Consider the following 26866-nt stretch of genomic DNA (forward strand, 5'->3'; position numbering starts at 1 on the left):
AGCAGGCTGTGGTGGGTGCCGGGCTTGTCCTGCGGCAGCGTGCACGTCTGGAAACGTTTGCTGTTGTATGCGTGGTTGTCACACAGTGTGACAGTGAATCTGCCACGCTGTTTCGTGCCAGGTTGTAAAAACGGCTACGGCTCTGTGCAATCTGTTGGAGAGAAGAGAAATTTTTTCAGGCTGCCCTGTAACGCTGAACGCCTGCAGCTATAGGAGCGTGCAGTACCAAGGCAGGACAAAAAGATTTTGAGCTCGTGTTCAATTTGCGACCTCCATTTCCACGATGAAGATATTTCGAAAGTTTTCGAGCACAAAATTTGTGGGAATTTGGTGACGATACCACGTGAAAAATGGACACTGAAAGACGATGCCATACCTAGCCTCTTCCCAAATTGTTCGAAGTACCTTTCGAAACCTTTCGAACACGACTGAGAAAAACTCAGTCGAAAAGGGCACGAAGCTGCTTGCCTCGCAAATGACAACGGAGTCCATACGTGTCACGTTGTCATCGACGCTAGACATTATCAGTTACCTATTCGACAAGGGTGCAATTTACATATTGACCGTCAAGCTTAATCACGACCCACTGGGGTAACAGAATGGCTTTGTTTCAGTTTGCCTTTAAACTTACAGATGCGCACGTTACTATATAATGCTTGTTTTCGTTTTTAGCAGCACTTTGGCCTGGCACGTTCACTTGAGGTGATGAATCCCATCTTACTGTCGTGATGAACACAGCTACTACTGAGGTTCTGTAGAGGACAGTGTTGTATACTGCTTAGCTCGATATGTAGTATATAAAGTCGGCAAGCGTGCAGACTGCCAGTTTTGGCAGCAGGACAGAAGTGCAGAAGCTCCAGTAGTAGGTACCGATGCATATATTTCCCCACATATCGGCGCTTCAAAAAAGGAAGCCTGAGGCAACCCAGCAGGAAGATGCTGCACTTTATAATAGTTGCAAATGAGTCAATTTCGCTTTCACTTGATGAGGAAGGTCTCTGTGGCGACCTATTTTGGAAGGTCCTGGATGACTGTCGTCTAACGCGGCTGGGTTGAGATCAGCACAAGTACACGTTCACGTGCTAACTCTTGTACTTTTGTTATCGTAACGCGCATTCACTTTTATGCTAGGGATAGAGCATCATGGCAAGGAAGGGCAAAGGCTCCGCCGGCAGCACTGCAGAGGGAGGTCCAAACATACACTGCGATGCCTGTGGAAGGTGAGTCTACTAGGATGAAACACCGTTCGATGACCTGGAATCTGCAGCTGAGGGAGAGGCCTTCACGTGCAGGCTCTGCAAGCGATTGGACACCCTTGAGGCTCGCCTGATGGATCATTCATGCCCGCTATGCACAGACCTAGATACCAGAGTGGTGTTGCTGGAGAAATTGGTGCAGGCTTGCAGAGCAAGTACGACTCCTCGACTAAAGATACGGACGAAGCGAACAGTCGAGGGATGAACCATATCTACCAATCGTCGGAGGGAGCTCCAGAACAGTGCCTCTAGGCATTAGAGTCGGTGACAGAAGCGATTCAAACTGTCGGGGAGGTACCACCGGAGGTTACAACTGAGGGTTCGCAAGTACAGCCCCTTCAAACGTCGGTGTAGGTGCCCACACACAGGCCTGAGGAGGTCTAATCAGAATAGAGCCTGCACCAAAAGGGAAATGCAGCCGATGCAGTCGATATGTCCCAAAGCTTCTTTGATGGCCCGGGAAATGCAGAGGAAAACAACCCCAGCGAAAGGCCCCCAGAACAGTTGGCCGCCGGAACGCAACAGAGCTCCCGCAAGAAGCGTCCCAAGAGGGATAAGCGGGTACTCAGTGGAGGGGCTCCTCAAGTACGGGCTTCTGAGTGCGGCGCCCAAACGCAGAATGCCAAGAAGACAGAAGGCAACGGTGGGCGGCGTGAGACCAGCAGCCCTCATTCGTATCGAAACGCACAAATCCCCCCCCCCCATGGGAACACAGTGGGAAGTAGTGGTAGTCAGCGACAGGAATGTGGGTCTTGTGGCGGATTCTGTGGTGGCCGAGCTGGCAGCTCTGGAATTGCTTGAATTCATACACGGAGCCCGAGTGACAATGGCCGACACAATCACCTACGTAATGAAGTACAAGCAGGGTGCTCGCCTGGTCCCGCGAAAATACATCCTGCATGCAGGGATTCGTGACGTACTGAATGCTAACCCGGAGGCAGCAGTCGATGCACATGAGTAGCGGTGGATGGGGCAGCCTGGGAGCCTAATCGTCTGCTCCATTCCGGAGATACAGAGGAGAGGCGGAGAAACAAGGGCTGCAGTTGTCCTCACGAATTCCAAGGTCAAGAAGTGGTGCCGTAAGACAAGCAACCGTTTTCTGGATTTGAACAAAGTGGATCTCCGACTGGAGATGGCTACTAGATCCAACAAAGACGGCCTACATTATAATGCAGCGGCGGCGCAGAGTCAGCCGCAGCATTGGCACGGCAGCAGCGGTTTTTTTAGGCTTGGGCAAACCACGAGCACACGCCCAGCGGGCGACATGGAAGTTCAGCACGAGACCAGTCCCATTTGGGCTCTACAGCACGCGAACCCAGGGCACATCTGAATGGCCAAGAAGTCCACCGACGGGAGACCCAGCCTACTCACACCCAGAGGGATCTGGTTCAGCTTATTCAGGAAGCTCTGGAGAACGTCCTGGCCAAGAAGTGGCCAGCATTGTGAAGAACGGGTGCAGCCCCAGCGGGGAATCGCGCCGGCACCGTAACATCAAGATGCGGGAGGCACATGCCACACACGACCCAGAGGCCCTCGTCGCAAATGGCAAAGCAGCGACTTGAGGATCGGTTTTTTTAATATGGAAGGGGCAAGAAGGTAGCAGAAGTGGGCAGAGTTGGCGAAGGAAATGCAGGACGAGTTCACGTTTTTCGCTGTGGGAGAAACCTACCTTAGGGATGCGGAAACACCTCCCACGGAGCCAGGTTTGCGATGGGAAGGCTGCAACCGAGAAGCAAACGAAAGGCGAGGGGTGCCTGTGGATGGATTCCCAAAAGTGGACTCAGGAAAGACCGTCGTGCCGAGAGCATACAGTAGAATCTCGATGATACGATTACGGTATCCGAATTTTGCGATGATACGAATTTCAAAAGTGTTTTGGATGGTCTATGTTATATAGAACACGCTATGATTTGGGATTATACGAAGTTTCTGAAGCCTTCGCGGATGATACGAACGCGCCAATAGCCGGCGCACGCGAGCGGGGCGACGCGGCTGGTCTCGGAGGGGGAGAGTAGCCACCATGGCTAATGCGCGGTAGCTGGCCCTTTTTACGCCCGCTTCCCTTGACCTCCAGTCTCCGCTTTATAAGCGGCCACTGGCCCTCCTCTCCACACCGGTCTCCCTTCGCCTCCACGTCTTTTCAAGCCCGCTTCCCTTCACCCTCTGCCGGCCGAGCAGCAGCGGCCACAGGCCCTCTTCTCCACATGCCTCCCTTCACCTCCACGTCGCTGCCGCCGCCCATGCCGCCGCGCTCGGCACATGGCTCGGCACGAAACCTGCCTAGCCAGGGCGAGCCACGTGCCTGACAGCTCTGCGTCGCGCATTTCCTGGCAGCCATCGGCGTACGCTAGTTTTTTTTTCTTTCTTTTTTCGCTACACCGCGCTTTCGCGCAAGGGCGACCCGATCTGAAAGGAAAAGCCGAATCGCCATCGCCATCACAGGAAGCTGCGCGCTGCTGCTAGCTCAGTCATACTGGTGCAAGCATGTCCAGCCACCACCACAAATGCTTCGTCCGTGGCTGCCCCAACACCGGCCGAAACAGCACCTTGAGGTTCTTCAGAGTGCCCAAAGACGACAGGTAAGCGTTATATTCATTTACTGGTTCTTATTCCATTTATCAAACAATTAGCGCACCGTATCGATATGCAGACAGCCAGGCATTCAATTTTAAACACTAGAAAGTAGCATATATCTGTTTTGAAAGGTGTAAGATTGCCGTGAAAGCTGCAAAGTTCGTCTGCACCTGTGCCTACGATGATTACATGTAATCTTGTGTCCTGCAGGCCCTCGTTTCATACGTGCAGTGACGCAAAGCCATAAATATAGTGCGGAGTTTTTTTTTTTACCTAAATAAAGAAGTATTCTTTTTTATAGGCGATTGTAGGAAAGTACTGTACGTATTTTTGTATCTGCAGTTCGTGATGAAGCAGCTTTTAAGCGGCAGAATAGGGAGCCGTTAATGCTAAAAACTCATCGCAAGTCGTTCTGTAGTCTTCAGTCAGTCGCGAAAAATCGTAGAAACTTCAAATGTAGTTATTTCATCGAAGCAAACTTGTATATAGCAAAGTATAGTATATAGGGTGCAGAGGGATTTTTTTTTTTAAATAATGTTATTGCCTCGAGGCGTAAAGGAATGTGCAAAAAGAAAATTAAAATGGGTAGAAAAAATGCATTGTTCTGCATAAAATTCATTTTCATGTCTGGCTTTATTCGGGAAGACAAAAATGGTATTGTAAGTAATGCCAGCATTAATCTTTGGAGTCGTTAATGCTAAAAGCTGTGTCGCAAGTTGTCCTGTTGTCTTCAGTCCGTCGCAAAAAATCGCAAATATTTAAAATGTAGTTATTTCACCAAAGTAAACTTGTATATACCAAAATATAGTATATAAGGTGCAGAGGGAATTTTTTTTTAATGATGCTTTTGCTGGGGTAAAGGAATGTGTAATAAGAAAATACAAAGGGGTGTAAAAAATGCATTCTGTTGTGTAAAATGAAGGATGTCTGGCTTCATTCAAGGAGATAAAAATGGTATTGTTAGTAATGCCAGTATTTTTCTTTCCACAGGTTCGAAGCATACATCGACTTTGCTGACTGGCATGAGTTGGCGGGCATGCCAAAGCAGAAGATCAACGAGTCTCGCCGCATTTGCGCGGCGCATTTTAGGGCGGCAGACTACGCAGACCCCGGTCAAACCAAGCTGACCATCTGCAGTGCCATCTGTGGGAGTTGAAGCTGCCCATGCAGAGAGCCCGGCAGAGCAAAGTAAGTGTGCGAATGTAGGATATGCATACGCAATTCAGGTTTTGAGAGCAGAAACCTAGAATATTTGGGATTTGTTTCATTGCTGCAAATTACATTGCACAACCTGTGAGGGAACTTGGTGCATCTTTGCCGCTTTATGTTGCCCATAGAATATGAGCAAAGGGCACCCCTGTTATGATTTATATCTTATGCAATGAATTTTGCAGGTGCTCCTGTCAGCCCTCAGCAGGCCTCAGGACAAGGATCACCTGGAGCACTTGCAAGTATGTTTGCCTTTCCTTTTCCCACTAGACATGTTTATGGAGCTCTAGTGTTACTACAGTTAGTATAGGCCTTTATTGTGCTCTGGAAAGGCAATTTTGTTTTCAGCAAACTGTGTCCATTAGTAATAACCTTGAGCAGATATTTGAATTCATCACTCAGTATTTTATGCAATGGCTATGTTTAGGTTGTTGAAACTTTTCATGGAAGTCTAATGCAGTGGTGGGAATTTTTGATTTCCTACCCTTAGTTTAGTTCCAGTTTAACAAACATTCTCTGGAGTGTGATAAACCAGTGGTCCACTCATACACACCCTTTACCTTCTGCTATGCCTAAGTGAACAGTACTAAGGCATATTTTAACATGATGGGAACTAATGTTACCCTCCCATGTCCAGGTACACCCCCACATCCAGAGGTGCCAGCTGATGGGGGCCCAACATCTCTTCCAGGACCCTCTGGACTGTGCCAAAGTAAGGAATGCCTAATAGCAATTGTGCCCTGATGCTTTCTGTTTGTGGAACTTGATATACTTAACAGTTACTCTGAGAAACTCAAAAACAATTTGTTGATTGTCTGTTGTTCACTTACAAGAATTGTTATCTGCTGGGACTTTCACAATAAACTATGAAGACCAATTTTCAGTTACGCTGATTGTTATCTCATTTTGCTGAGGCCCAAAAACATTCTCTGCTGCACTATGCTTAATTCCTAGAGGTTTTTATGTCTGTTAATTGCACTTGCTTGAATTGCTGCACTTGAACGTAGCAGTAACTTGGAATGCACAACATAGATGTAAGCGCAGTTTTCCAAAAGAAAAAGGGTTAATCTCACTTTTGCTGCCTAGGCTGGATTTGGCATGCATTATCGTATGATACACCTAAAATAAAAAGTGTTTTGAGACAGCTGTTCGAAGTGTACTTTTTTTTCTCACAGGGACGCCTACCTCGACCAAAATCGGTGGCCGACAGCTTCAGTGCAAGTTCACTTTCTTCCTCATTTCAATGACAACGAATAACTGCACATACACAGCACACGAACGGCATGGGTGCTCGTTTGTTGTTTTTTTTGTCTGGTGTATGGATGGGCTGTTATTGGCTGCCTTGTTTGACAACTTGCCTATATTACTACCTTTTAGAAAATGATCAGTGTAACAATTTTATATGACCTAGACACACAGGATTCAGTATAATTGACAACTTTTACAATGACGTGACCTGTATAGCAAAGAATTGTGGAGGTGCTAGGTGGTTCACTATAAAGGCACTAGACTGTCTAATATTTTGACTGCATGACCTCTGTGTTATACAATAGGAAAGATGTTATGATCAGTGATGCAGTTGCAAAATAATTGAAGCCTTTGGCATATAAATGCCATACTTTATCATCACACAGTGAATGGCAATTCGTGCAGTTCTAATTTCGCACTTACTCCACTTGTAACTGAGTGCAAATTGTTTCTTTTTCCAGCTACCACACCTCTTCGCCGCGGAAAGAAGCGAAAGGTGTTCACATCATCGACAGCGCGGGTCATGTCGAAGCTGCGGTCAGACACAGTCAGGTAGCGGAAGGCTTTGTTGAGATCGCGAATGCAAAAGAGTCTTCCAAAGAAGGTTAACAAGAGGGACGCCCTGGAAACATTAAGGTCATACCTGACTCCAGAGTTCTACCAGCTCTTGGACAGTCAGGTTCTGCTCCAAGGTCGCAAAAGGAAAGGGAGGAGGTGGCCACAGCTTATGAAAGAATTTGCTTTAAGCACTTTCTTTCATAGCCCAGCGGCCTATCGACGCTTTTCAAAAGTGCTTGCTTTGCCATCCTCGAAGTCCCTTCGCATTTGGTTGTCTGAGGTGCCAATGACACCCGGAATTATTCCAAAAGTTATTGAGGAACTCAAAGACGCAACTTCACATTGGCTTTTGAAGGATCGGGCTTGTGTAATCATGTTTGATGAAATGTGTGTTCGGCAAAATTTACTGACCAAAACAAGGACGCAGTCATTGACTTTTCAGACAACAGCACAGAGAGGGCACCGAGTGTTGCAAACACAGCATTTGTCGCCCTCCTTTCTGGAATTTCAAAACCATGGGTGCAGCCCTTGGCGTTTGCAGTGGCTAAAACAAAGCTGCATGCTGTCGAGATCAAACAGATGCTGTTTGCATTGATTGTAGCTCCATGATGCTGAGCTGTATGTCAAGGCAATAATCTGTGATCAGGGGACAAGTAATGTCACACTGTCAGAGTTATTAAATGTGTCTCCAGAAAGGCCATTATTTTTGTGCAGGGACGCAAGGTTTATTTCTTGTTTGACACACCGCATTTAATCAAGTGCACAAGAAATAACCTTCGTGCCCCTCATAATCTTCACATTGGAAGTGATGTTGTACAATGGAGACACATTGTGGACTTGTATCAAAGCTCTGACGCGATTGGAATGAGATTGGCACGGAAACTTACTGACAACCACATTTATAAGAGGCCTTTAACAGCATGAAGGTTAAGCTCGCTACACAAGTTCTGAGCGAATCTGTGGCAGTGGCACTGCTAACCATGATTGCTTTGGGTAAACTGCCTGGGACCGCCAAATCTACAGCAGAATTCATTGATCGCATTGACAAGCTATTTGACTGTCTCAACAGCAAGAGCACCACCGCCAGACCTGGCAAGATGGACTTTGCCATCAGTGCTGGCTCTGGGCATGTGGAGTTCTTGCGTGAGGCAATCCAATGGCTTCAGAGCTGGAGATTTGACAGCCCCAGACAGCCTCACACAATCCGTGGCTGGCTTCTCACAGTGCAGGCTGTCCTCATGCTGTGGGAAGACCTCTCTCAAAATTTTGACTTTACTTGCCTCCTGACTTGTCGCCTGCAGCAGGACCCACTTGAGAACCTTTTTGGCTCTGTGAGAAGGAGGCATGGCTGTAATGAACATCCTAATGAGTTTCAGTTCATTGCTGCTCTGAAACACATTGCCCTTGGGAAATTGATTAATCTGGCTTCTCGTGGGAACTGCGAGGTCCGGGGCACATACATGCTAGTACGCCTATCATGTGCTGGTACTGGCCCAGATTTGAGCCCTGCTGATGAAGCAGAGGTGCCCAGTTCCTGTGAGACGTCAAGTGGCGACCTCCTAGACGCTGCGGAGCAGAATGCTCTTTACTGCTTCGCAGCCCCTCTTCTGCAGCAATTCCTCAAGAACCGGCCTTCGGACTGCGTCTGTAACCGGTTCCTGAGGAGTTAGGATGAGGCGCTAACAGGTTCCCATAAGTAGCTAGCAATGCTCCAAGCTCATAGTGAGCAAGGAAGGCTCTTTGGTGACTTGCCAGTGCCTTCCGAGTCATTTTTTGAAGCCGTGAAGGGAATGGAGGAAGATTTCATAGAGAATATAGGTGTTTTAGCACATCTGCGTGGTGTGACACACACACTTGGTGAGGTGCTTGGCAACAGGCTTCCTGCACAAATGTTCTGTTCAGAATCCTGCCATAGTGCTCTACTGCAGCAGTTCTGTCGTTCGAGACTGCTGCTGCACATACGGCAGGTAAATCAAGTGCTGCGAAAGCAGCGTGACAGGAAGTCTGCAGCAAAAAAAATATATAGAAGGTGGCACCTTGAGGAATTTTCCTCACCATCTCATCTGACAGTAATGAAATGCATGTAATTTTGTCTCAAAATATTAGGCATAGAGGTCATAATAGGGATGGTCTGGAATGTGGCTTATGGGATGCAGTACCACAGAAATTCATCAAATAAATTTAGGTAACTTGTAGATGAAGTGCTGCGCACTCATGTCACAAAGGAAAAACTGTCATTTCTTCACTATTAAAATGTTGCAATCCTGACAAAATTTTGAGCAGGCATTTTTGTGCTCAGCCACTTGGTAACAAAGCCACTAAGCTGAAAGAAGGGCTCCAGATGATTTCAACCCCCTGAGGTTCTTTAACGCACACTGACATCGCATAACGCACGGGCCTCTAGCATTTTGCCAAAATGCAACAACCACTTCAGCAGGGCTGAAACTCTTTTTTCGAGCCAGCAGCTGACAACCATAGCTACTAAATCACCACAGCAGCTTGGGTGTATTGTGACATATTTGGTGCAACATACATATGAAATTTTTCTCTATGCCCTTCATGTCGTGCCGGCAGCATTTTGCCTACTCAGTCGTGAGCGCTGTTATTTGTCATCTTCTGACCCGTGCTGCCAGGTTTTTTATGCTTTGTGGTGTGCATTGCACCAGTTACTTTCAGTGCTGGCACAGCAAGCTTTGGTAGATGCTGAAGCATGTCCGTTCCTGCACTTTTGATCCAAGTGAGTCCTTCACAGTTCGTTTTCTTCATTGACGTTTCATTTTCTGTGATGTGATGGCTACTGAAGTTACAGGTGCCAGTAGCTTGATCTATGTAATCTTTCTTACTAGCCTTGTGAGAACCACCGAGCTGTTGTTCTGTACGTAACTCGTTTTATGTGAGGTGCCTTTTTTTAAGGTTCCTTATGTGAGGAAATATCATTTGGAGCATTTTTGTGCTTGGTCACTGCTAATACTTCCGCTGACGAGTATTATCTGTTGCCTTGAAATGCTGTTTATCACATTTTTGCCTTGCGCTGTTTATTAGAACATCCGATTTGTAGTGGTTGTGCTACAATGTGCTGCTTGGTCAGAGGTTGAGCTGTCTGTCTTGTAATGAGGCTTTGATGATTTCTGCAGCTGAAAAGGCAGTCTGCAGAAAATATTTTCTTGCATAACAGCTTCCACTTGGGGCTGGGGAGGGGAAACTAGGGGGAAACACTGGAAAATTCCAAACCTTTTGATCTCCCCTCCCCCTGAGTTGAATAAAATGGAGAAATCTTCCTCATTCTTCACTTTTCGTAAGCTGGCAAAAAATTACTTTCGAGAAAATGCATAAGTGTTCCTTTTTTTTTTCGTTCAAGCAATTGAATGTTCATTTTTTTTCCTCTTTATTTACTGTTAATTTCTGTACATATAGTTCATAAGCCTTTTCTATTGCACTCCATTGTTGTGTGATCACTTTCGGCCTGTTTACCGCGAAATTATTGCCCAAATTGGAAACTTTTGTACCAGAAACATTTGCATTGTTTTTTATATTGTTTCTGTTCTTTAGTGTAACGATTCCCTGCTGTTGTGTACGAGTGGTGCTTAGGGCCTATTCAGGCGGATTTTTTTTTCACCTTTTTCCCTCTGCACCAAGGCACTCGGTTGTCTTAATTTTCATGAATAAAAAAAAATGAAAGTGCATTGAATTTTATTTATTTTATGTGAACGAAACTGCTGTGACAATGTGACAGTCCTGCCTTATCCTGTAAGAGATTTCAAGTGCTTTCTGTGCCTTTAGAACACAAGGTCAAGGTTGCATTGTAAGCCAGGAAGGGTATTGTAAATCTTTATGCATGTATTTTGGTCATAAATATCACTGTCCTTACCTGCTTCAATTGCCAAGCGTCAGATAATGAGAACACATGCATTTACTCTGCTTTCCTGCATGTTTTGCAGACATGAAATGTTGGGGTATGCGTGTCATTCATTAAATTTCATGTCAACCGTGGAAATATGGACCCCACCAGAGCTGTACGATTTGCCGCAAAACAGTCAGCAAAGCTTGAATGCTGAATAGAGGGAATGAAAGTGGATATTTTTGCATATGAGGAACATAAAATTGTATCAAAAGTGTTTCAACCTAGGGCTCCAGAACTTCATTTCAATGCTCCAAACGTTTTACAGTATGGGTTTATTACTGCTCTCTGAGCTGTTCCAAAATGCAGCCTGCTTCTACCCTTTTTTTATTTACACCAGTGGTGTCTGTCATTTCTGCAGGCTGTGATTGCATTTTTGGTGCTGATTACGCTTTTTCAATATCAGTCTGCTTTAACGCCATGTATTTGGGTATATAGATGACTCTTGTAGGGCAGAAGTGTTTATCCTTAATTTATAGAAAATCGATAACTGCACAGGCATATTAAATCCTGCAAATATCGATGAAAAACATATACCCTGCTGCCTGAGAACTGATCAAACGAACCTGCACATAATTAAAACATTTTTCTGTTATAGTTTTGAATAGTCCTTCGTTAACAGGGGAAGTCTGCATGCACCTAATGGTACCTTGTTTTAACAAAGCAGAAGTACTTGTCCCATAAAAACAGATTTGCTTCACAAACATATGACAATTTTTCATAGCTAAACATGTGGAGGTCTGCATACACATTACGGTATCTATGTTCTAACAAAGCGGAGCCACCTGTCTCTGCAAAACAAGTTCACCTAATAAAAACAGTAGGATGTAAATTTTATTTCAATCACACTGCAAACTGATTACAGTATTTCAATTATAAATTATTTGTCCCCTAAAAACAAACTTATTTTAATAAATTATAAGACGGAACTTCTCATTACCAAGGAAACAAAGATTGTCATACGGAGTCTCCGATGGTTACATTTGGTCGTAATGTATGGCACGGAAAAGTCTTCGGCAACCCAGCGGGTTTTTATGTAAAGTAGAGCTTTTTTTTTACAGAGCACATCGGCGCTCGATACGTTTTTACAGCCAAGAAACACCTCGCATCATATTTCTCTACCACGGGAGAAATTTCAGAGTTGAGCTAGTATAGTTGAACGCCCTTTTTTCCTTCCTCCATGACGAGGCAAGAAGGGCGTGAATAATTCAGCGTGTCTGCTTTGTGGCGTGGAAACAGTCCAAAAATTTTTGTTGGGGCACTGGTCATCCTGCAGATTGTAGCTGGTACGGGAAACACTAACATGGCAAGCACTCAAAAGAAATGACCTTTTGCAGGCGTGAAAAGAAGGCCAATTTGCCAACAGCGCAAACTATGCAACAAGGTCAGAGCCCGCTGTGGCCCTCTACATTGCCTGGACCTTGTAGCGCTCCATCGGTTACGAACAGTTATGCCCCATCTGACTGCCTGACTCAGTAGGTGATGAAGAAGCACCTCTATTTTCGGACGGCGTAGCAGACAGCACCGCATATGAACAGCTTCAGCGAAGAATTGCTGGGAGCAGCGTTCGCTGCATTTAGCTCCGAAAAGGTGCCTACCCTCAGCACATTGAAGGCAGGGGCAATTGCAATGGCCATGTCATTTGCAGTGCATTGGGGACCTCTGCGTGCTTATTAACAATATCACAGGAACCGACGTTTTGCCCCGCAACAAATACGAATTCAGGAAGCTGTGGTCCGCGGAAAAAAAGGACCTTGTTCAGACGTGGTATCTTTGCAGTGTATGCAAAGTGGTTGTGACTACATGTGGTGGCGAAACAATATGTTCTCATTGTGGAATGAGAGAACTGGTGTCAAAAACACAGGCCCAAGGTTCGTACTTTGTTACATTGAACCCAGGAAAACAGTTAACTTCACTTATTGAAAGAACTAAACAAAGCCTTAAAGAAGGATTGCACATGAAGAGCAAAAGGTCAGATGCAGTAACTGACATCACAACTGGATTGTGTTTTGAAGAATTGTGCAATGACGATGTGCTACATGATGACTTGACACTGACAATGAACACAGATGGGAAGTCCAGTGTTCAAATCATCCATTGCAGTGGCCATTGCAGTTTGTGCTGAATGAACTGTCGCCGGCAGTTCATTTCAGAATCCTGTTTTAGCTGGACAGTGGTTCGGCAACGCACACCCTGACATGCAGAAGTTCTTGAACAAATTAGTCAGTGGGCTCAATTCAATGAAACCAATCATTTGGAAAAATGGAACTTCGGTGCACCGCTCCAAAGCTTTCGTGTTGTGATGCGCAGTTGATGTACCAGCCAGCGCGTGCTGCTGTTTTGAACATGGTGCTGTTCAATAGCATTTAAAGCTGTCCCTGGTGCCTTACCACAGCAACAAATCACGAAGATAGGCGTGAACTGTTTTGCTGCACTAATATGATGGAAATGCCAGCACGTATCTGTGATTGAATTTTTATAGAAACAATAATTATAAGCAAGTCACTTTTAGTTCGTGCTATGGAATAGCCCTGGAGGGCTGAAAAAATTTCACTGTGACCAATTTCAAGCACCTCAAAACAGTCTTTCTCATTGTGTAGTGCTGAGGTCTGGAAAAAAGACAAGTTCATCTTTTTTTTTTTTTTAATGTGAAGAGCGAGCACCTGCTGTGTTACTGGACGCATTGGGTGCCTTCTTTTTATGGAAGTTGGGCTTGACTTCAATCTCCTTAGTGCAGTGCTTGATCTGGAGCTCTCATGTTATCAGGCCAGGTAAAATGAGACCCTACAATTGCGATTCACAGGAGCCGACCCTGACATCTGCCAAAAAAAGTGCCCGCCATGTAACTCAATCCCAACTTTTGCATAAAGTAGGCACCCAATGAGCCAGTTGCCACAATCCTTCCATCCTGATAGAAATATACTGCTGTAAAATTAGCTGAACTTATCTTGTGCTTCCTTTTTGGTCACATCTGGCTTTTTTTACAAAGTATGAGAAGTTCATTCATATTTAACTTCTTTTTAGGTCACATCTGGCTGTTACTCTCTTCAATGAAAATTCTGCGAGGCTCCAGGCCCAGAAAAAAAGGAGAGGACCGCTGGCAAGTGAAAATGGCAAAATCAAGAAAAGGACATTTCAGTGCTGCTCCAGTGAAAATGGAGCCTACTTTTTGTAAGTTAAAACTTTGTTCTACTTATAATATTACACGAAAAACTAAGTGAACTGTTGTAATCTCGATGACTGTTTCACGCAGCATATGTCCACAGGCTCCTCCAAGATGCGGAGAAATGGTCTGAGGGCTCTTCACACGCAGAGCAAGCATAGCTTTAGAGCGCCACTTCATGACTGATGCCTATGAAAGACCGTCAAAAGAACTAATTACTGCACACAGGCACAGATTTGCGCTTCATCACGACTATTCAATTGCACAGTACAACTGTCAGTATACTTGACCCAAATGCTCAACAAACGTATTTGATGGAAGACTCAGTTGCCCAAAATTGCAGCTGGGTGGGCAATAAAGGGAAGTCAAAATTTCGAGACCTGAATGTGACAGCTGTCATAAAGGGTATGTTGTTCATCAAAGTTGTTTTGACAGTGCAGCCGAAAATTAGCATTAAACTTTGGTAGGCAAAGTGAGTGTATTCAACAATTGATAACTCACTGTAGCTTTGCATATAATCTTGAAATTAAAGGGAACAAATTAATTGTATACTGCAGAAGCAATGTGCAAGTTCACTCTACGTGCAAGTTTTCATTAACCATTTTTAATACAGGAGAAAGTTTTGTAGCAAGCAAGGTGCGTTCTTTCCTTGGTGTAAGTGGATATACTGTCCACCAGATTAAGTTGGCGTACAGCATGAGGACACAGGCGAGAAAAGAATGATATAGACTGGCACTGCTTTATTTATAAGATTTAGTAATTAGTTGGAGGGTGGGCTTTAAAAAGGCCTCTCCGCGCCCATCCCTTACCATCTGTGTTTCTTTACACTCCACCTGTCTATTACATCAACTGACGCAACAAGCTATAATGCAGTATCAATCGTTCTGTGCCCTTTTTTTACAAGTGTTCCATCATGCTAAATTTGTTCTTTCATTCTGCACAGATGCTGTTCGCTCAAACAAAATATTTTCAGCGACCCAAGATGAAATAGAGGATGTGATCAAAAAGTGGCTGCAACATGCGCCTTGCAGGCTGAAGCAGCTGCAGGAGAGGATTACGAAGAAAGCTGAGGCAAGCCGATTCTTTTATTTTTGTCAGAATGGGAGCATTTTTCGTGTATGGTTATGGTAGTAGAACTGATGTCAACTTTTTCTCACAATTTCTTGTTTAACAAGTATCTGAAATGTTTTTTCGCTCCCGCAGGCAGTCTGTGACCGAGAAGCTTGTTAGTATAAATAATGTATTGCGTCGTATTCACAAGCTGCTCGCCTGTCTGGCTTGCGTCTACCTTTCGACGAAGTACTTCCAACCCAGTTACAGGGTAAAAAAAAAAGAAAAAAAGGCGCCAAGAAAATAGATAAAAAGGCAGACAGGAAAGTAAATGGTATCTCACCCATTACTTTCTACCTGGCCAGGTTTCAAGGGAGCATGGCACCGCTGTTGTAGGATGGGTGGCAAGAGAGTTCTTTATATTTATTTTTCATTTTTTTGGCACCAGCTTCAGAGTTTGAAACTTTCTGGTTACATGATATATATCCTGTTCTCTAGAGACTGCAAAGTACCACTAGGAAGATATTTCAGATCAAGAAATCCTGTTAGAGAAAGAATATGCTTCTGCATATTTTCAGGGCTAATAACTCGAGCATGGTACAAGAAGAGGCACTTGCCCTTTCTTTAGGGTCGTTGACCTTCTTTACTAGACTGGAACAGCATGATTATTATTTTTATCGTGTTGTTTTAAACACGTTTTTTAAGATGTTACATCTTTGGTAACAGAACTGCATCATTTTGTTTCTTAAATTTCAGTTGCTAACTTCTTTTTGAATTATTCTATTTGTACGCTGTTTGCAGACTTTCTTCCCCATAATTTTATTTTTATACAATTTCTATGAACCACAGTACTCTTTTATTTACTGCTAGTATTTTTCATTCTTCTGATTGTGTTTTTTAACAATGCAGCTGAAAAGGCCTGAAGACCACATCAACTTACTTCACTGAAGTTTCCAAGGCTAAAGATCTTCAGCAGAAAGCTGTGAGAGGACCGGCGGAGGCGTGTGTGTGGAACATGCGGCACTCAGGCCGACAGGAAAAGTCGAGTATATGGCACTGAACATTCTCTTCAGTACTCAGATATAAAAAGGATTGCTTCACTGCAATTATTGCACATACCATCATTACCAGAAACAAGGCTTGCTTCTCAGCCTCCTAGTGTATCCAAATAACACCCCTAAAGACTAGAGCATCTTATAATTTGAGGAAAAAGGCGCTCTTTACTTTGTAGAAGTTTAGAGCTTGGAGCTAGCATGGTGCTGTATTGCACGACTATTTTACAAACTATGCACCTGCAGTCTGTGCAAACACAATTCATGCAAAATTCTCATCAGACATTCATTGCTTACTCGAATCTTAAAAGTAAACCTATCTGTAATCTAGCCAGGATTGCTTGAACACCAAGGGAAAATTTTGTATTATTTTCATGCAAAAATGGCTAGATAAGAACACTGCGTTGAAATCAGGTTACTCCAGTTTCCTATCTCTGGGTGCTGTGCCCATGAACTGGTAAATTGATTTCAATTATGGATCACTTGAATGGTAGGTAGGTGACACAACTCGCCTGAACGCCATTTAAAAGTCAGCTTTGTCTTTCGCAGTGATGATTATTGTATCTTGTGTCAATATATTCTATGACAGTGCTGCATTCTAGGCACCTAAAGATGCGTTTGTAAAAGTGTACTGAGCACAAATTATCAGAGTTCTTTACAAAAGCTGTCAGGCATTTATTCGGGCATCTAACTGTTAGACTGCCAAACTAGCTTCTCTAAAGCTCAGTATTGTGCTTATCTGTGTTTGTAAATACTTCATAATTTTGTACATTAAAGCCCCACTCCACATAAGGTTTAAATCTGTGGGTCATGCAGTGACAATTTTTCAGTTAAACACTTTCTAGTACCTCATGTACCCCACACATTGTAGCTGATGGTTTTAAGCTTGGTTTCTTGACTTAAAGATGATTTATGGTGACCAGCAGGCTTCATGCGTCTTCATACAAGCCCATCAGTTTTTGCCACCCTCTTCCACATTTCATATATCGTTCAGATAACTGGGCAACCAGACTTAAACACAGTAAAATTAGACCCACTGGAAAACAATTGCTCGGCATCTTCTCTCCCCCATTCCGATGCACGCCATTCATTTCTTTGCGAGACAACTCCAACACAGAAAAAAAGGCAGGCGGTAGCGAGGCTGAAAGAAAAAAGCAAGGTGTTGCCTCAATAGTGGGAAAAGTCCTGGTTCCAAGGCGGGCATGCATCTACGAAGTATGGTACCTAAAAAGGTACCAATGCGACAGCCGAAAGCAGTCGGGCGCATCGGGCGTGCTCTGCAGCTGAGCCGCGATGTCTGGACTCCGGCGTCGGCTTCTGCTACCTGCAATGGTAGGCTTTCAGCTCTGCGATATGAACGCGGCCGCCGGTGCACCCCGTTTTGAGGCTCCACCAGCTAGTACACAAGGGGAGAAAAACTGTTTCCCAACTCGGTAAAGCCACAGCCACTTGGGAGCCAAAGCAGCAGAAAATCCTTTGCTAGGATCACTGAGGGCATGGTTGCATTTGAGCACTAAGTCACCCGTCTGAAAGAGGACGCTTCAGTGGCTTTTATCATACTGAGCCTTCTGCTGGGCTCTCCATCCCCCAGGCTTTTCCATGCCCTACTCAGAGCTTGCATAAACCTGGTGCGAAGTTGCGCCGCATATAAAGACCACTCTCTCAACGTATCCTCAGCCCCTTCCTGGCGCCGCACAAGAATAGTCAGTGGGTTAGCCAACTCTCTCCCAAACGTGAGAAAAACGGAGGAGTAACAAGTAGAACGGTTCTCAGAAGTTCGAATCACGAACGCAAGCTCGTTCAGGTTAATCTACCCAGTCTTTCTGGCTCCTGCCGAAGGTCGTGAGCATCGTCTTTACGGTGCGATTGCAGTGTTCTGTCGGATTAGACTGAGGGTGGTAGGGTGAAGTGGGATGGTGCTCGATCTGAAGGGAGGAACATGTTTCTCGAAACATCCGGGCCAAGAAATATGATGTGTTATCCGCAATCAGGCACTCCGAGAAGCCAAAACGCATAAATTTCAATCAGCTTGTCTAACACAGCCCGAGCTGTCACCCTGCAAAGTGGAGAAAGCTCCACCTACTTGGTAAAGTGGTCAACCACTACCAAGAGGTGCTGAAACCCCTGCTTACTTCTCGGGAAAGATCCCATTAAGTCACGGGCAGCGTATTGCCATGGCCACTCAATGTCAATCGGTTCCATCTATTCCGGCGGTCGGCCACCGCGAGATTTCACCGTCTGACAAATATGGCAGGTTCTACAATAGTGGAAAATATTCCGCTTCATGCCGGGCCAGGTGACCGTGCAGCTAAGTTTTGCAAAGACCTTTGAGCTGCTCAAATGTCCGGCCTGTGGCTCGTTGTGAGTGTACCGCAAATGCCCACCTCACTCTTGGGTACAACCAACTTAAACGGATCAATGGACTCGTCATCAGTAGCAATATACCTCAGCATGAGCCCGTCGGCGTCCAGCAGGAATGAATCTTCAGGGCTACCGGCAATGCAAGCTGGCTCCGGCTCATCGGCGGCCGTTGCACTATCGGCAGTAGTACGACGATCTATCTCCTGCAAACGACTTACGATCGCCCTACAGAATGAATCGGCCTGCTGGGCCCTAAGGAGCTCTTCACGGCTGAATATGATTGCGGCATCTCCGACGGGGAGCCGCTTGACTCCTTCAGGCTGGCTGGAGACGCAGCAAAGGCATATTTCCCCTCCGTCGCGGTGCGGGGCTGGCCTGCAGTGGGAGACTCCTGTGGCACTCGCAAGACCCGGCACATGTTATTAAAAATCTTAGGGCTCAGCTTTTGTGGGTAAGCTGTTTCTACTTGAGCGATGAGACTGAACCGGCAGGGCAAGGTCAACACCAAAGACGTCGAGGCAGTACTTGAACATGACTCCGTAAATGACCTTAAGATAGCAAACGGCTTGTCCGCTGTCCACGTGAGCACTGGACATTTTAGAAAAATGAAAATCAGTGTTGCTGTCTAGCTTTTTCGTGAAGCCCCTGCTGAAATTCGCTACCTAATCCAGAAAGGAAAACATCCAGCAGAGGCTGAGGCAATGGCTTGGTTTTTCGAGCTGCTTTGGAGATGGTATAGTCTTATATCATCCCGTGCTTGCTCTGAGCAAGATAGACATTGCCAAGTAACAAAAGCTATGCTAGCATACGCTACGACATGTGAAGATTGGAACTACGCACTGGAAGCCATCACAGGCAGGCCTTGATTTCCACAGCTGTTGTGTTTAGGTTTCCTCCAGCAAGACGTGTGCTGAAGTAAACCTTCCTTAGCTCAAGCAAAACATCAATAAAATGCCTCCTTGTAGCCTGCTGTTCTTAGTTCTAAACGAAGTGGCTAAAAAAACAGTGGTGTATAGACCTTTTCAAAATTGGCCAAAGGGCGCTGCCATACTGGAGACTGGGCTGTGCTCATAGCACAGGAAAATGCTGCGGATTCTCCGCCCACGTCTGCTTCACAGCCCAGTCAAACCGGTTTCTCCCGGGATCGTGAAAAGGTCTATAGGAGCTAAAATTTAATTCACTCAGTAAAATCACTAAAAACAGTGGTGTATAGGGCCTATAATTCATTCGAGATGTATGATGAGCTGTGAAAAAAAAAAGGATATGTACAGTAGAATCTCGATAAACGGAAATCGGTTAAACGGAACTACCGCTTAAACGAAACAAACGCCTCGCGATTGGTTGGTTTTGTATTAAACCAATGTAAAAAAAAATCTCGTTAATTGGAACTCAAATTTTGCGACCACCGCGTTAACGGAACCGAAAAACTCGAAACCGCAACTAGTCGGACAAGCACAGTGCCATCGCGGTACGCATCAATGCTCCCCTCCTTCTCCTCCCCGCGTCACCACTCCGGTTTCCGTCTCCGGCGGTTTCCGGTTTGCTCGTACACTGCCCTCCGCATCGCTTGCTCGCGTTCACGGCGGTTGTGTTCAGTTAGGCCTAAGCCCTAGAGCCCTAGAGCTTTTGTTCGGTCCGATGGCAGCGCAAAAACGACCGCACAATGCACTTGCGTTGGAAAGGAAGATGGAGATCATCAACGACTTCGAGAGTGGTGGCTTCACGAAAACGGCGCTAGTGACGAAGTACGCCGTCCCCAAAAGCAGCCTAACAAGAATTCTTCAAGACAAGGACAAGCTTCGGGAGGCGTTTCTTCCAACGAGAAGAAGGTTCGGAAGTGTTTCTGCACAGCCTGTCAAGTATGGGTGATGCCATTAACAAAAAACAGCTGCGAGAGCTCAAACAAGCAAATATAAAATCCTTTTTCACTAGCCAATAAGTGATAATTCCCACTCTTGACATTTTTTTTTAAATTTCAGTACTGGTACTACTGGAACAAAAATTCGCTGCTTATTTTTCTCTAATAAAGTTTGTTCTCATAGTGTACCGTTCTTATTACCTAGATTTCGCAAATTGAGATCCGCTGAGACTGCCAACGGTTCACGTGGAAGCGGATTGCGCAATGCTGAACCTATTCTCTCTTTAAACGAAACTCCTGATAAACGGAACATATTTTCCTGGTCCCTTGAGGTTCCGTTTATCGAGATTCTACTGTAGATGCTTTAAAAGACGTCATCCGTCCTCTCAAGGAGGATCGGGCTGAGACCCGCGTCGATAAGAAATTTCATGTAAAAAGCCTACTTTCGATAAGAATATGAGCACATGGTTTAAAGGAAACATTGGGTTGTCAAAAATAAAAAAGGATGGGTGGGCAGGTATTTAATATGTATACAAGGAGGGAAAATGATGTCTCCTTTCTGGTTCCAGTTGTGCACATATAATTAAAACATGAATTACAGTAAGCCGATAAGCACATCTCAAACAGTGTGGTGAAGGAGAGTTTGTTAAAAGATTTGTATGTGTTGTGTATGTGTGAACAATTCTCAGCCTACTCAAAGCTACTTCTTTAAATCTGTCTCGTTTTTCCGTGGTATACCTGCCTATCGTTGGCTTTATTGTGTGCAGTTTATTTCTGTTAATGTATTCCATTCCTCTTACCAATGCTGCGTAATTATGTTTTTTATGTGCGGCTTGAGGTCGTGATAAGTTATCTTGTCAATGTCTGTGTCATTTTGAAAGGCAGCCGACGCAGCAAGCCTATCAGCAACCTCGTTGCCTGGTATACAACGGTGGTAGCGGCCGCTTTTAGCTGACGGCGGCTTTCCGCCAGATTTAGCTGCAGCCTGCGACACTATCGTCAGAGATGTCACCATCCTAAAAAAAAACGGTTATGTAGGCTCCCTACCGTGGACACTTGTACAGCGCCATAAAGCAACGGAGCAAGATAGGAGTGAAAAAAGAGATAGAGGTGCCGTTGTGGAGGGCCCCGATTCACCGCGCTACAATGGCTTTCGCCTCACTGCACTTTAGTGGTCCAAAGTGCCCTTTACATTTATTATTATACCAATTTATTAGATGGCACCCAGTAAGGACGCATGTGCGCTGTGCTGTCGCCCATTCTTTGGCAAGCAGCAGTTTTTACGCTGTGCTGTGAGAAACGTGTACACTCTAAGTGCGTCACTTGGGCGGATGATGAGCTGCAACTCTTGAAGTCCGGCTCACGGCCATTCATGTGCAATTTGTGTGCGTCGTCTGACGGTGCTAGGCTTAGCGACGGTGGTGCGCCGGCAGCTACGTTCCTTTCTCCCGTCACCCTGTTCCTGTACAACCACCCGACCGGTTTTCCTCTTTCAACCCTGACCGGCGAACATGGCAGTGAATTTGCCTCGTTACGGGCTCTCCTCCTCGACGCGCTTGAGGGAATCTTTTCTGAGCGATGAGATTGCCCAGCTGCGGGAGAACGAGCGCCTTCGTGGGGAGACCTCACGGGCCTTCGCACAACAAACCGAGGTCATTGCCTCTCTACGTGCCGAAGTTCGCGGCCTATGCCAGGAGCTTGTGCGACGCACTGCTTCAGTGTGAGCGTCCTCTCGTCGAGTCCGTTTTCTTGGGAAATCCTACCCATGATGAGTGGCAGCCTATGGACTACTCTGCCGCTCTTCATCGAGGGATGACTCCCGGAAATGTTGCCTGTCCATCTTCAGCCACTGCACCTCCCCATGCGGTTAACCCACCTAGTGTAATAAAGAAGCACCGAAGTCCAGCCATCACTGGTGCATCGAGCTCATCCGTACTGAATGTCGCTAACCAAAAGAAGCGTCCGAAGTCTATTTTCGCCTCTAAGCTCAGTCCCGAAACAACATCACCAGACCTTTTTAACCATCTGAAGTCAATGAATGTTGCCCCATTTCCTGCCGGCAGCTGAAAACAAGGTACGACTCCTACTAGTCCTTCCACATGGCAGTTAATGAAGAATCGTACAGTAAGCTTATCGAGCCTCCGATGTGGCAGATGGGCTGCATTTACAAGGGCTTTTGTGGGAAGCTCACGACATGCTGCACTCCTCAGAACTGACGCTAAATTGCAGTGGCCCCAAACATTTGTTATCAAAATGCCCAAAATGTTCGGACTAAGGGATTTGAATTTTTTTCTGGCCTGTTGTTACAATGCTGTCGTAGTTACTCGAAACCTGGTTGTCAATCGATATCCCTTCCAGTGATTTCTTTCCTAATAATTACTCTGTTCTTCGAGGTGAGCACCCTGAAACAGGACCCAAAAATGAGGGGGAGTGCTCATTGCTATTGACAGTTCTCTGTAGTATTCGATGCTCCGATCTGGAAACTGTTGAAGAATGCGTGTGGCTTGAGCTCTCTTTAAATCGACATGAAAATCTTAACAGCTTTCTACATTCCTCCTAACCTTACTCCTCCAGCCTATGATGATGTTTTGCTCTCAATCGAACGTTATAACTTCTCATAGCAAGCACAGACTAGTCATTTCAGGCGACTTTAATACTCCAGGTATTAAGAACACATAATGGACTCCAGGTATACACTGGAACCCAATTAATTCTCACAATCATTATATATTAAAGGGAAGCTGCACCGGTTTTAGAATTTGATGCGCTTCAGAGGGTCGAATCTGCAGGGTTTGTATGTTAAGTATACGAAATATTTTGGCTTTAGCTTTTGAAATAGTGACGTAATCATCGATTATAGTTGCTACCGCGTTCAGGCTTCTCCGCAGTGCACAGCGCTGGAGGGGGGGATGTCAGTAGCAGACGACAGGAGTACGAAAGGCGGTAGTGACGTCAAGGACGGCGTCTACCTCTCTTCCGCTTCTATTGCCCGAGCAGGCCGTGCACCACCTGTCGCTTGCAGGCTACGCAGTGCAACCTTTTTCTTGTCTCGCACTTGTTTTCTTCTTGCGAACGTTACCGCAAGCTTTTTCAGTGCATCTTGCACCGTTCTTCACGAAAAGAACATGCATGCCGTGGTTCTGCGCAGCCTATGGCTGCAACACTGGCGGCCGAGAGGATGTCGCGTTTCATAAATTCCCAAAGGAGCGCAAGCTATCGGCGTAATGGGTTGCCGCGGTCAAGAGGAAGGATTTCACGCCTACAAAATCGTCGGTGATCTGCTCAGATCATTTTCGCGACAGTGACTATCACCAAAACTTGTCGTTGATGCGATCTTTTGGGATACCGATCAAATCTGCGCGATTGAAAACCGGTGCTGTGCCTTCTGTCTTCGCACACAAGAGCACCTCTCCGCCGCCAAGAGCTGCTTTCGCAAAAAGAAGAAAACTCGAAGTAAGAGGTCCAATACATAATATTGCTCTTCTGTTCTGTTTACGTTTTTGTTCTGTGGGGCAGATGGGTGGCCGGGCAGATGAAGGCACAGGTGAAAGTAAAACTATTCAGCATTGGCACCCGCTGACGCGGCTGGAAAACTGTGAGAAGTAATGTCAGAGAGTAGGACTTCTTTTATTTTGGAGAGAGTGGGATGTGAAGAGCGCAATACCTTCTCCACACGCTCATGCATAGCCAGGAACCCCAACGCCGCACCCAGTGCACGAAGTGCGCGCCGTGGTTCGTAACTTGAACCAGGAGAACTCGAACGACCGCGCTGGACTGGGGCGCGTTATATATCTCTGTCAGTGGAACAAGGACACACGCTAGACTTTCAAATGAATTTTACTCCGAAGAGGATGCGTTTATGCATTTTTTTTTATCTTCCTTGGTTGCACCTGGATAAAGATAAAAAAATGCGTATAAACTCGTTCTTTCCGGAGTAAAATTCAGTCGCAAGTCTATAGTGTGTGTCTTGTCTGTGGTCATCTTTTGAACTACCCACTGTCAGGTGCATTTCAACAACTATCGCAATTAAGAAAAGAAATCGGGGCAGCTTGATGTCTGTGGTCGAAGTCGCGATGTTAGGCGCAGCTAAATGAAGTGCGCTAAACTCGCGACATGGCAGAGCGTGGCTGCCGATAGCTGTCCTAGCGTTTCGGTATTTTTACCGGTGTTCTAATTGGGATTACGCGCGCGCAGCAAGGCAGTGGCCTGGCTTCTCGTCGATACCGCACTCCCGCGTTAATTTGCTAAATCCCGCCAGAATAAAATGTATACGTACTCGAGGTTGCGGGAGCTGAGAGCATGACTTTTGCTGCTCTTGCTGACATATAAATGACTAAATTCACGCAACAAAACTGGGGCGACAGCTCGTCTGGATGAATTCATTTGTTTACAATCGGCACATCAATCGCATGACGTGACACTGCTTCGTTCGAGTCAGGCAGGAGATTTAGGGCACGAGTAACGCAGATATGTTCAATTGAGAGCGGATCACAGGCGCATACAGCAGTGCGGCGCAGCGGTACGTACCGGTGTGAATTTCCCATGCGGGAAAAGGTTAGCGCTGTCTCCTCGCTCGTCATGTCGCCGCTGCCCCCAGTGTCACCTTGTTCCGAAGCCACCGCTGGTTCTAACAAGTACGGCTCAATATCATATTGCCCTGAGCAGCGTGATCGTTGCATGTTCAGCGGCATACATCCACAGAAAAGCACGTGCGTGCATGTACAATCGCTTGGACCGCCGCTACCACTGAATGGCACGCCGTCATTGACGTCATGGCGCGCTTGACCAATCAGAGGCAAGAGTGCCACTTTCAAAACGCTCCACGGCGTTGGTGCACGTTTTTCTGATTAAAAAGTAGTTTGCGGTCACTTATGACTACATTTAACATTGTATTCGTGTTCAGGGGGTCGTAAACTATATATCTGTATTCCGAACTCTTTTTTTAAAAAAAGTGATGCAGCTGCCCTTTAAGTGTAACATGCTACTTGATTTTATAGCCTTTACCTCTACAGCAATACAATTTCATTGAAAACTGCTGTGGTAATATTCTTGATATCTATCGAATTTTGAGTGATCGAGTCTCTAGTTCCGACATACCACTGACTCGCTGTGACAAATTTCACCCTCCACTTCTAGCTACTATTTCTGTCTCTACCTCACCTTCTACTAATTCAGATCGGGCGAGGAATTCGCCCCGTTTCGCGTATGCACGTGGTGATTATGTTGGTCGCAGCAGTCCTTCAGGGGTCAGGTTGACACTGTGTACTGTGAGTTGAGCAAAGCTTTCGACGTTGTTACTCATTACTTCTTGAAAAGCTTCTACTCTCTGGCATCGAAGTCTCAATAGTAGCCCTCCTACGTAGCTATCTTCTTGATCGCTCCTGCTTTGTCAGTGTCAATAGACAGACCTTCGTTTGCCCTGCAACCAGTGGAGTTGCTCAAAGTTCTGTATTAGGCTCGCTTCTCTTCTCCGTTTTTATTATTGACGTCTCCGTGACCAAGAACTTGTTTCTTCTTTATGCTGATGGTATAAAATATTTAAGGCCATACATTCTTTTCAAGATTGCTTGTTGTTGCAATCGTACATATCTGCTTTCTCTGATTCGTTTGTGAAGAACTTACCCTCAATTCGTCTAAAACTAGGGTTGTCTCATTCGCAAAACGCACAGCTTTGTCTACCATTATTCTGTGAATTCTGTGCTGTTGGACAGGGTTGATGAAATTAATGACCTTTGTGTACTTTTTGACCGCACCTTCAGCCTCTCCTCTTACTAAACACATTGCTCAGCGGGCTATGCGCATGCTCGAATTTGCAGACTTCGAAGAGTTCTGTATTCCACTTCCATTCCTAAAGCTGTACCTGTATACGCTTGCTGCTTTTGGAGTACCCGTCGGTTGTTTGGAATGACAGAGTACAGCAAAATTTTCCGGATATTTCGATATTGCTTCCTTGCACAACTTCCTCCTCTCCCTCCGCCAAGAGTACCCCACTGAATCTTCCTTCTCTTAACTGCTGTCGTGTCAGGGTAGACATAATTTTTCTGTACAAACTCCTCCATGGCCACATTGTGTGCCCTCAGCTCTTAAGAGCTTCCAGCTTTTTAGAGTTCCTTCTCCACGTTCAGTAAAATAGCATGAAGGGAATTCAGACCATTTCAAGTTTCTCAGTTTCTTCATTCCCATTCCCCTCTGGACAGAATGCAGAGGTTGTTTAACTCTTTTCATCTGCACTTTGACATCTTCCGAAACTCGCTCTTATATATATTGGATGTCATTTATATTGGATTCGTTGGATGTTCTAGATACAACACACTTGTTGCGCCTCGAGTGGTTGTTTATTTTATGTATATTTCTATATTACTATAGTTAATGAGTTACTTTTTTTCTCTACCTTTTTTTCTGTGACGTGCTCTACAATTCTCTCACCGTGTATACAAGACATGCTACTACTCACCAATTTCTTTGTGTGTTGTGGCCCAAGGTTTCTTTTTTGAAGGCAAAGAAAGAGCTGTTGGTTCCACTGTTTGGAGATTTGTGATATCTGCATAATTTCTATGTAAACGAAGCGTTGGCATTGAAAACAGCATCTGAGGTTAGGGATTTAAGGATGGACTTTTCAATTCAGGTAGGCAGCGTGGA

The 26866-nt window shown here is 45.5% G+C and overlaps 1 protein-coding gene and 1 long non-coding RNA gene across 3 annotated transcripts in view; one reads left to right on the plus strand and one right to left on the minus strand.

Moving 5' to 3' along the window:
* Window positions 1-26866, minus strand: part of LOC146188966 (uncharacterized) — a 76026-nt gene that overhangs the window by 11347 nt on the left and 37813 nt on the right. The gene's annotated exons all lie outside the window — the stretch shown is intronic.
* Window positions 3745-5811, plus strand: LOC146188967 (uncharacterized). Its single transcript, XR_014707613.1, has 3 exons — window positions 3745-5018; window positions 5225-5281; window positions 5677-5811. It is a non-coding gene; the product is annotated as an uncharacterized LOC146188967 (long non-coding RNA).

Source organism: Amblyomma maculatum, chromosome 5 (genome assembly GCF_055883805.1).
Source record: "Amblyomma maculatum isolate TAMU_Amacu chromosome 5, ASM5588380v1, whole genome shotgun sequence".
Classification (NCBI taxonomy): domain Eukaryota; kingdom Metazoa; phylum Arthropoda; class Arachnida; order Ixodida; family Ixodidae; genus Amblyomma; species Amblyomma maculatum.